Genomic DNA, 10,408 nt, shown 5'->3' on the forward strand with positions numbered 1-10,408 from the left:
CTGCCCCTTAAAGCTATGAGACCCTATGTTGAAAGTCTTTAGGTAAAAGAAATTAGTGTCTAGCTGTCCAGGTTAATTCAATGGAGATGGGGGAGGGTAAGCTGTGCCCTCTCATCTTCACTTCTTTCCTGATCCTCTATAAAGACTCCAGTGGGGCATCATTTTAAAAACCTTTTAAGTAAACTTTATCGATGTAAACTTACGTATAAGAAAACACACCTGGGTGGGCTCCGGTTGCAGAGCTTAGTGTCCTGAGAGGTCAGATTGCCATCAGACATGGCTCATGAACATGGACACACTAAAATGGAACTTCCAGATTGTAAACAATGGAAGATAGAGGGGACACCATTAGAAACTGTCAAGAAGAAGTTGGCTGCACGAGGGCTAAGGGATCCATGGGGCCATGATGAAGCTTGGAGATAGGTGAGTGGCTTTGCAAACAATGGTTCCTTTATTGGTGCATTATTACAAGGATTCAAATGGAGATTTGCTGCATTTGTGGGAGCTGTAGGAGCTGAATATTATCTGGAGTCGCTGAATAAAGATAAGCATCACTGAAGATAATAGCTGGAAGTATCATAGTGGTTTCTTAGCTCTCCAAAATAAGATTTCTTCACTGTAGCCTACTTGTCTGGCTTATCCCTTAAAGAATATTAGTAAGATTTAATAAAGTAAAATATATGCAAAAAAAACCCACTCATTTTTGGTGTATAATTTTATGAATTTTGTGGCAAATCTACATACCCATGTAAGGCATAATTTGAAGCCAATGGCTTAATAGACATGAAAACAATGGAATAAATGCACATGGGAGGTCAATAGTATTTCATATTCATCTACATTTCTCTCACCCTGTGGGTGCAACATCATCACATGTTAAGGCTCCTTTGCTATCAAACAATATTCAATATAGTTTTACTTGGATTTCATAGGAGGAAATAACTTGGATTGAACAGAAAACAAAATATGAAGTTAAGTGGAAAGGGAAAAAATTGCTAGATTTTTTAAAAATTAAAATTAAAATTAAAATTTTTTTTTTTTTGAGACAGAGTCTCGCTCTGTCGCCCAGGCTGGAGTGCAGTGGCCGGATCTCAGCTCACCGCAAGCTCGGCCTCTCGGGTTTACGCCATTCTCCTGCCTCAGCCTCTCGAGCAGCTGGGACTACAGGCGCCTGCCATCTCGCCCCGCTAGTTTTTTGTATTTTTTAGTAGAGACGGGGTTTCACCATGTTAGCCAGGATGGTCTCGATCTCCTGACCTCGTGATCCGCCCGTCTCAGCCTCCCAAAGTGCTGGGATTACAGGCTTGAGCCACTGCACCCAGCCTCTAATTTTTGTTTTACTTTATTTCAGGGATACATGTGCAGAACGTGCAGGTTTGTTACATAGGCTAGATTTCAAATAATTTTTTTTCTGTATAACAAGTATTAGCTCTTAAAAGTTCTTTCTGAAATTAAGAAATTTCAGAAGTAATGATGCTTTTTTTTGTGAACCACACATTTCAGTGTTATACATTGATTGACTTCCACAAAAAAATGAGGATTATCATACTTTCTATCCTCACATTACCCTCTCCTCAACTTTCATATTTTTATTTTTATTTATTAATTTTTGAGACTGAGTTTTGCTCTTGTCCAGGCTGGAGTGCAGTGGCAAAATCTTGGCTCACTCAACCTCCGCCTCCTGGATTCAAGCAATTATCCTGCTTCAGTCTCCCAAGTAGCTGGAATTACAGGCACCTGCCACCATGCTTGGCTAATTTTGTATTTTTAGTAGAGATGAGGTTTCTCCATGTTGGTCAGGCTGGTCTCGAACTCCTGACCTCAGGTGATCTGCCCGCCTCGACCTCCCAAAGTGCTGGGATTACAGGTGTGAGCCACCGCGCCCGGCCTTCATAGTTTTATTTTGACAAGTTTATAACACTAACATTGTCTTCAGTGATAGTCCAACAGTTTTGTATTGATCTATATTTAAATTAATTTGGTGTTCACGAAAACCTTTTTTTTTTTTTTTTTGAGACAGTCTCACTCTGTCATGATCTCGGCTCACTGCAATCTCTGCCACCTGGGTTCAAGTGAGTCTCCTGCCTCAGCCTCCTGAGTAGCTGGGATTACAGGCACCTGCCACCGTACCCAGCTAATTTTTGTAGTTTTAGTAGAGATAGGAGTTCACCATCTTGGCCAGGCTGGTCTTGATCTCCTGACCTCGTGATCCACCCACCTTGGCCTCCCAAAGTGCTGAGATTACAGTCATGAGCCACAATGCCTGGCCCACCAAAACCTTTTATATGGCTTCTGCTCCTTTATTTCTTTCTCAAAGTCTTCTCTTAATTGCCAGGATATCATCAAGTAGTTTCTCTGAGAGAGGCTCATGGATGCTGTGCTTCCTGATGTTTTTCTTGCTTGGGAGAGTCCTCTTTGCCCATGTGTGGGAACTTACTTGCATAAGATCCTTGGGTTATACTCCATTAGCCATTGGTCCACTGTCTTCTGTCATTAAGTTCTGAGGTCAGCCTGTCCCCTGCATATAATGTGTTATTATTTGTCTGAATGCCTGAAGAATTCTTTATTTTTGAATTTCAATAGGTAGGTCAAGATACGTCTTAATATTGAATGTTCTATGTTGAAGTTGTTTGAAACACAACGTGTTCTTTAATTCTGCAGAGTCGCTTTTCTTTGTTTCAGGGATGTTCTCTTGAATATTTTTCTGTTCAATTTGTTGGGCTTTCTACTTCAGAGACACAATTTGTCATTATATTACTTCATCATCATCTAGTTCTCACTTCTTTCTACTGTACAGGAGGAAAAATAATTTTCTCTACCTTTCATAGTTCTTAGTGAGATTCTTATAAACAAAGACAGATTAACAAGAGAAAAACAGAAGTTGATTAACATGTATACCTCAGGAATACATGGGAGATACACAGAGAAATGAGTCAATCTCAAAGAAGTGGCTTTGAATTCAGCCTTCTATACTATAGTTCACTGAAACAAACAGGTGTGGGGAAGGCCAGTTATGGAGAGGTAACCAGGGAAAGCATGGGTAAACCAGGGTAAGGTTTGTCATGTGGATTTAAGTTGGTGCCTTCTCGATTGACAAGAGTCTTGTTATTCAGACTCATCCTCTCCTCCTGGTACAGAGAGAAGTCATCCTTACAAATGGAATTTTCCTTTATATTTTCCTTACAAGATGGTAATTTGTTTTCAGAGCTAGTCCTTTGCTGTTGCTCAAAATAATCCTTGTGCCAAAAAGGCATATTTCGGGTGGCATGTTCTGGTCTCCTACAGCCATATTTCAGATGTTATGTTCTGGTCTCCTACACCACTTTATTTATTTGAGACAGGGTTTCACTCTGCCATCCAGGCTGGAGTGCAGTGGTGCAATCTTGGCTCACTGCAGCCTTGACCTCCCAGGCTCCAGCAATCCTTCCACGTCAGCCTCCTAAGTAGCTGGGACTACAGGTGCACGCCACCACACCTGGCTAATTTTTGTATTTTTTGGTAGAGATGGGGTCTTGCCATATTTCCCAGGCTAGTCTCAAACTTCTGGCCTCAAGTGATCCTCCTGCTTCAGCCTCCGAGTAGCTGAGACCACGCCTACCACATCCAGGTAATTTAAAAATTTTTTTGTAAAGACGGGGTCTTGCTATGTTGCTCAGGCTTGTCTGGAACTCCTGGTCTTAAGTGATCCTCTCTCCTTGGCCTCCCGAAGTGCTGGGATTACAGGTGTGAGCCACCTCACCTGGCCTAGTTTTTTTTTTTTTTTTTGAGACAGGGTCTCACTCTGTCACCCAGGCTGGAATGCACTGTTGCAATCATGGCTCACTGCAGCCTCTACCTCCCACCCTCAAGTGATCCTCCCACCTCAGCCTCTCAAGTACCTGGGACCACAGGTGAGAGCCACCATGCCCAGTTAATTTTTTTTTTTTTTTTTTTTTTGTAGAGATGGGGTCTCCCTGTATTGTTCAGACTGGTCTTGGATTCCTGGACTCAAAGCAATCTTCCCACCTCAGCCTCCCAAAGTGTTGGGATTAGTCATGAGCCACCATGCCCAGCTAAATTGCAGCCTTGGTTAGACTCTTTGGGCTCTGCTTTCCTGAAATTTTGTTAAATATCTTGTGCCAGTTTTGTTTTGCCCAGCTGGAGGTTGTATCCTATTCTTAGGTTGGAATGACTGAGTGGGGAGAAGGCATACTCTCAAGTTTAGGATTATTTAGTGAAGAAGTGAAGGACATGTCACCCCAAAAACATATGCTGCTTTGGCATGTTGTTTATTTTGAGCTGAAGGCACTTGAAAAACAGCAGAAGCAGGAAGGGCTCTCTGATCTACCCTTTTCTACGTAAGAACAGGCCATAAAATTCCCCATAAGAAAGGAGCCCTCCCTGTACAAGGGAGAGAAGAACATCCTTAACACCAGAGTCTGGGAATCAACACCGAGATCGATCTGCATAAACTTGCTAAAGCAACCCTTATCATCCACTAGTTTTATCTCCCTCCCAATATATTTCCTGGTCACTTCCCCACAATTTACTGTCCCTACCCCAAACCCCTTTGTCTGGTCATCACTTCAAAAAGTTATCATTGCTTTGACTAGAAGGTATAAAAGCTTTTCTACTCTGTTCAACTTCTTTGGGTCTTCGTTCTCTTGTGAAGGGTTCCATGTGCATCTAAAAATTTAATAAAACTTGTATACTTTTATCCTATTAGTCTGTCTTGTCAGTTTAATTCTTAGGCCTATTGGAGATCCTAGAGGGTAGAGGAGAATTTTTTTCCTCCCCAACAGTTCTGGTGATGAGGAGGGAATTTCACTGCTTGCCTTGGCTACTGTAGCTGAGAGATCTTTGGACCTTTGACAAAAGCCAGCAGTAGGTAGAAATTCTTACCACTTCAGTGTCCTAGATCTCTGCCTGCAGGGTCTGGTTGAAGCAAGACTGATGAGTCTCTTTTTTTCTTTCTACGCTTACATTAGCGGAGAAAATATTTGTGTGAAGTCATTCCTTGGGTGTGGCAACTTTGGCATTTTCTATTTCAAGTATTCTTGTTTTCTATTTGATCCCATTCTTCCCAGAGATGGTCATTGTTTTCCTTTGTCTTCATCTTTTGTGTCATATGCTACTAGGGGGAACCCAGGTCTAGGGCCTGTAGTCTTGTGTTCGAGCTGGCCTCATGGACTGGTGAGTGCACACTTCTTACCAGATTGGTGTCTGTTTAGATAGTCTTTGTATGGGTCCCAGAAGCAAAAACAAGATGAGATTCTTTTACTTGTTTTATGTCCTAAAAGCTTGGCTTTGTGACCAGTGAGAATATTCTCTCTGGGCCCCACTAGCTCAGGGGAGTAAGTGTTGGCTTGCTTTGTGTCAGGTGGCCGGCCTACAGGGTAGAAGCCTGAGACACGTGATGACAGGTAGCATTCTCTTTGTTGGAACATGCCAGCTTCCAGGCAGGTCCCAGTCCATAAGGGCCATTTGCTATCTCAATCTTCTTTGTCTTATTAGTACTGGGAATATCCCATCCTGGGGTTGCCCCCCTGGTGCTACAGATTGGTGGGTCTGTGGCTGGAGGTGTCCTATGTCTTATGAGAGACCAGAGACACCATTTCCATAAACACAATTCTTACTGCTGGTGACAGCAAAGGTCTTTGCGTTCCTAGGCCACCTCCGGGTGTGAACTTTTTAGAATCATGTGGGTGCATCTTTTATACTCACTCTAGGGATGCCTTTTGCATCCAGGGTGAAGATTTATTCTAAGCCTGGAAAGTTATTTCACAGTCTTTCCATGAAAAGGTTTATTGGTTTCAGTTGCTATTGGAATAAACACATCTTGGATATCGTATTCTTGGATATCAATGGCCAGATGATGGATCCTTTGAATTGGAAAAACTTCCCTATTTGAAAAAAATTTTCTCATCCAAAACAACTGTCCTATTGGCACTATGGGAAGATCACATTGTAAAGAGGACATAGAGGAGGGTAACAGCTAGCTTTAGGGAAGAACAGATTTAAAACAAAAGTTAAAGTCCACACACACTACAAATCCTTCTCCATCCACTTATACTTCCCTGTACCCCCAACTCCCTGTCCCTGACCCTCCAGAAGATCTTTTAGATCTCTGAGCCCCTGGCTTGAATCACCCTCCTCAAAATACGGCCCCATCTCTTCAGCAAAATCCTTTAACTCGTAAAAGTTTTCCAACTTTTTAGAAAATCCCTTAAACATTCAGCTGCCTGCTTTAACTTCCCTTTCTTGGGAAGATTACAGAGCACCCTCTGGCCTGATCTTCAGGCCTGGGGTATACAGATTGCCTGTGTAAATGCTGATGGCCAGGAAGTAAATCTGGCCCAGGCTCCAAGAAGACTCCTCCTACTTCCCAGGGTTCTGCAAACTCTGTCAACTCCAGAGCTTTCTGTGCTGTGACCCCTGTGAATGTTATACTGGATCCCCACCACAAAGAATTTGTCTTCAGACTGCACTAGACCCTTTATTTTATTTAAAAAAATGTATATATTTTTTGAGACGGAGTTTTGCTCTTGTTGCCCAGGCTGGAGTGCAGTGGTGCAATCTCAGCTCACTGCAACCTCCACCTCCCGGGTTCAAGTGATTCTCCTGCCTCAGCCTCCTGAGCAGCTGGGATTACATACATGTACCACCATGTCCAGCTAATTTTGTATTTTTAGTAGAGACGGGGTTTCACCATGTTGGCCAGGCTGGTCTTGAACTCCTGACCTCAGGTGATCCGCCTGCCTTGGCCTCCCAAACTGCTGGGTTATAGGTGTGAGCCACCGTGGCTGGCCTAAATATTTTTTATTAGTACAAATTTATGGGGTAGTGTGAAATTTTTAAATGTATATATAATGCATAGTGATCAAGTCAGTATTTAGGGTGTCCATCTCCTGAGTACAATATATTTTTGTTTACTATACTCACTCTGCTATGAAACCTTGAATTTCTTCCTTCTGTCTAATTTTGTGTTTGTACTCTTTAACCCACTTCTCTTCATCATCCCTCTTCCTCCCACTCACCCTTACCAGTCACTGTTATTTATCTTTTCACATTCTACCTTCATGTGATCAAATATTTTAGTCCCCACATATAAGTGAGAACATGTAATACTTGTCTTTTTGTGCCTGGCTTATCTCACTTAAGATGATGACCTCCAGTTCCACCCATGTGGCTGTAAATGACAGGATTCCATCTTTTGTATGACTGAGTAGTACTCCACATTTTCTTTATCCATTCATCTGTTGATGGATATTTAGGTTGATGTTGTATAGCAGCAGGTCTTTTAAATTACAAAGCCCTTTGGTCCCCACTTTCAGAAGATTCTACCAGATTTAGAGAGGCATTAGAAGGATTGGTAGCCACTCATAATCCCACTCACAGGGACCTCAACTGGCCACTAAGATGTGTTCTTCCTACCGGTGATGATACTGTAGTTATTAGACAGGCCCCCCGACTCTAGGGGAACCAACTTTTCCCTACCCACCTCCAACCAGGAAATAGGTGGCTGGAACTACTTCTAGACCCTACTGCAAGAGACCAGGAAATGGCTCAGCTAGAGGCCAGTATTCCATGCCTAATGGAAATGATGAAAGAGGCCTTTCTCCCTAAGGTGAATTGGTCTCAGGTTGAAGCATACACTCAAAGGAAGGAGAATCTCTTAAGGTTCTTATGGAATACTTTATACAAACTTTTAAAAGCCACAATTAAACCAGGAAACCCCAGAACATAGAAATCTTTTAATTTCTGGCTTGGTTGGAAATCTTCTCCCTGATATAAAGAGGGAAATTCAGAATACTGTGGCTGCCTGGTTGAGTCAGTCTCTGAGTGTTATTACAGAAGCAGCTATGCAATTCTTTGAAAATAGCTTGCAGAAAATAAGAGGAAAAAAATTAAAACTGACAGCTCTGCCTTCTAAATCTAGTATTTACAGAAACAAAGCTATGACTCTACGAGTAACTCAAAATCCCCTCATTTTTCTTACCGACCACACTGCCTGCCTTGTTTGCCCCCAGATGTCTGCAGATATTTAAAAACCAGGACACTGGAAAAACAACTGTCCTGCACTTCAAAGAAAGATGAAGAAGAAAGAAAAACTGGGGTCCGTAGATCCCACCATCCTCAGAAGTTTCATTTTCCCCTTCTGAGGGATAATACCCCATTAACTGATGGGGTCAGCTGATCCTCAGCCACACCCCCAAACCCATCATTAAACTTTAAGCAGAGGCTTGGGAACTGGATTTCTTAATTGACACTGGTTTGACTTCTTCTACCATAACACCCAGAGGATTTATTTTTACCTGTCACCTCTGATTCTATTTAAGTTGTCAGAGTCTGTGGGCAACCTATTTCACTGCCCATGTCTTAGGCCACCCCAGTATAATTAGGCCCTCTCAACATTGTGCTTTTGTAGTTTCTGACTCCTTACCAGCAAATCTTTCCAGAAGAGATTCTAATGCAAGTTTAATGTAAGCATATGATGTAATGAGAAAGATGTTTTTATTTTCCTGCCCTCGGAACAAACCTAAAACTTTCTACTTTCCTTAATGGAAACCCATCTCAATTTAAAATGCAACCTTAAAAGATGCCCGCACTAGTCTTTGGGCCTCGCATGTAAATGACACTGGCTTGCTACTAAGCACAGGGCCTGCGCACGTCGCCTGGGAAAGAAACAAACCTTTCCCACCAGCAGCCCACAATCTGCTCTTACGAGATGCAATGCGAGGAATCAAACATATAATCGACTCTTTTTTACAGCAGGGTGCTGGGGTCTTTATTTCTTCACCCTGTAGCGCCCCAAGCTTGCCAGGAAAGAAAGAAGAGAAATTTGATTCTGATGGGGGTGGGAAGGGGGGTGGGGGAATCACTTCTATCCAATTGTACAAGATCCAAGAGCCAAAAGCAACTCCTTTGTAATTCCTTGCTACCCTACCCCGTAGTCCCTAATCCAGCTACCATTCTTATCTCGATTCCTGCTGACACAGCCTGGTTTACAATAATTGACCTCTGCTTGATTCCATTGCACCCTGACTAGACATTTCTCTTTGCATTTACATATGAGAGAGATAATTAACATGGACTCACATTCCTCGGGGATATCATGAGTCTCCCTTAATGCTTTCCCAGGTCTTTAAAGCCCACTTAGACTCTTTAGCCCTTACCCAAGGCTCCACTCTTGTGCCATATGCTGATGATCTCCTCTGAGCCTTAATATTAGCATTGTTCATACACTGCCCTTGGCTTACCTAATTTTGACAACCTTTTCATCTGTATTGCCATAAAAATAATGAGATAGCTGCAGGTATTCTAAGACAACTGTTTGGATCTCAAATATGTCCTATAGCATATTTCTCATGTCAGTTAGACCCTGTGGAAGCAAATATGCCCTCATGCCTGTGTGCAGTTACTGCAGCTGCCACCCTAATTGGCAAAGGCAGTACTCTTATACTAGAATCCTCCATTTACCTCTATGTTCCCCTTACCGTGTCTGTCTGCTTTCTTATAAGTTTATAAAACAGAGGACCTCTCTACATGATGACAGACCACTTCAGAAAAGCCCTGTTAACCATCCCTCCATCACGTTACATCACTTTAGCACTTTCAATCCAGCTACTCTACTGCCTCTCCCTGTTGATGAAGAGCTTCATTCCATTTCTCATCATTCCTTGATGCTGTAGAAATGGTCTCGAAGCCATGAGCGAACCTCTTAGCTACCCCTTTGGACAAACCAGACTTACTTCTATTTTGCGATGGCTCTTGTAGATGAAATTTCCAGGGAAACATAACAACGGCTAGTTTTCCCACATGAAACACTTGAGGTGTGCTCTTTGCTTGTTGTAAGATCAGCCCAAGCTGCTGAACCGATAGCTGTCACTCAAGTTCGCACACTGGCAAAAGAAAAAATGGCCACTCTTTACACTGACTCCAGATATACCTCTGGAGTCTGCCATACGGTTCGCATTATCTGGAAATGCCTTGAATTTTTAACTTCTGCTGGTGCTTCTATTGCCAATGGGCATATAATTGTTGATCTGTTACAGGCTATTTTCCCCCTACTAAAATTGCTGTTGCTTATTGTTCAGCCCATACTAAGGAGTTTGGTATTATATCTCTTGGGAACAATAGGGCTGACAAAGCTGCTAAATACACAGCCAAAAATGGGCCACCGTTTTTTTTTTTTAAATCTAGTTTCTAAACCTACCTTTATCTCTAGCTGATACTATTGGTTATCAGGCAGATACTCCATGATCTGAAAAGACAAATGGATACAAAAGCGTTCAAAACAATGATCAGATGGATTATACATTGGGCCAAAAGGTTTTCCTACGGCCCCCATTCTTTCAGCCTTTTGGCTTGCACTTTTCTCCCATCAAATGGGATGTATGTGCAGAAAGAGGATAGTTAAGGGCCTACA

General features: G+C 42.4%; 1 pseudogene; it reads left to right on the forward strand.

Moving 5' to 3' along the window:
- Window positions 1–276: 276 nt before the first annotated feature.
- LOC115897420 lies at window positions 277–558 on the forward strand (annotated as a pseudogene).
- The last annotated feature ends 9,850 nt before the right edge of the window (window positions 559–10,408 follow it).

This window comes from Rhinopithecus roxellana, chromosome 5 (assembly GCF_007565055.1).
Source record: "Rhinopithecus roxellana isolate Shanxi Qingling chromosome 5, ASM756505v1, whole genome shotgun sequence".
Taxonomy (NCBI): Eukaryota; Metazoa; Chordata; class Mammalia; order Primates; family Cercopithecidae; genus Rhinopithecus; species Rhinopithecus roxellana.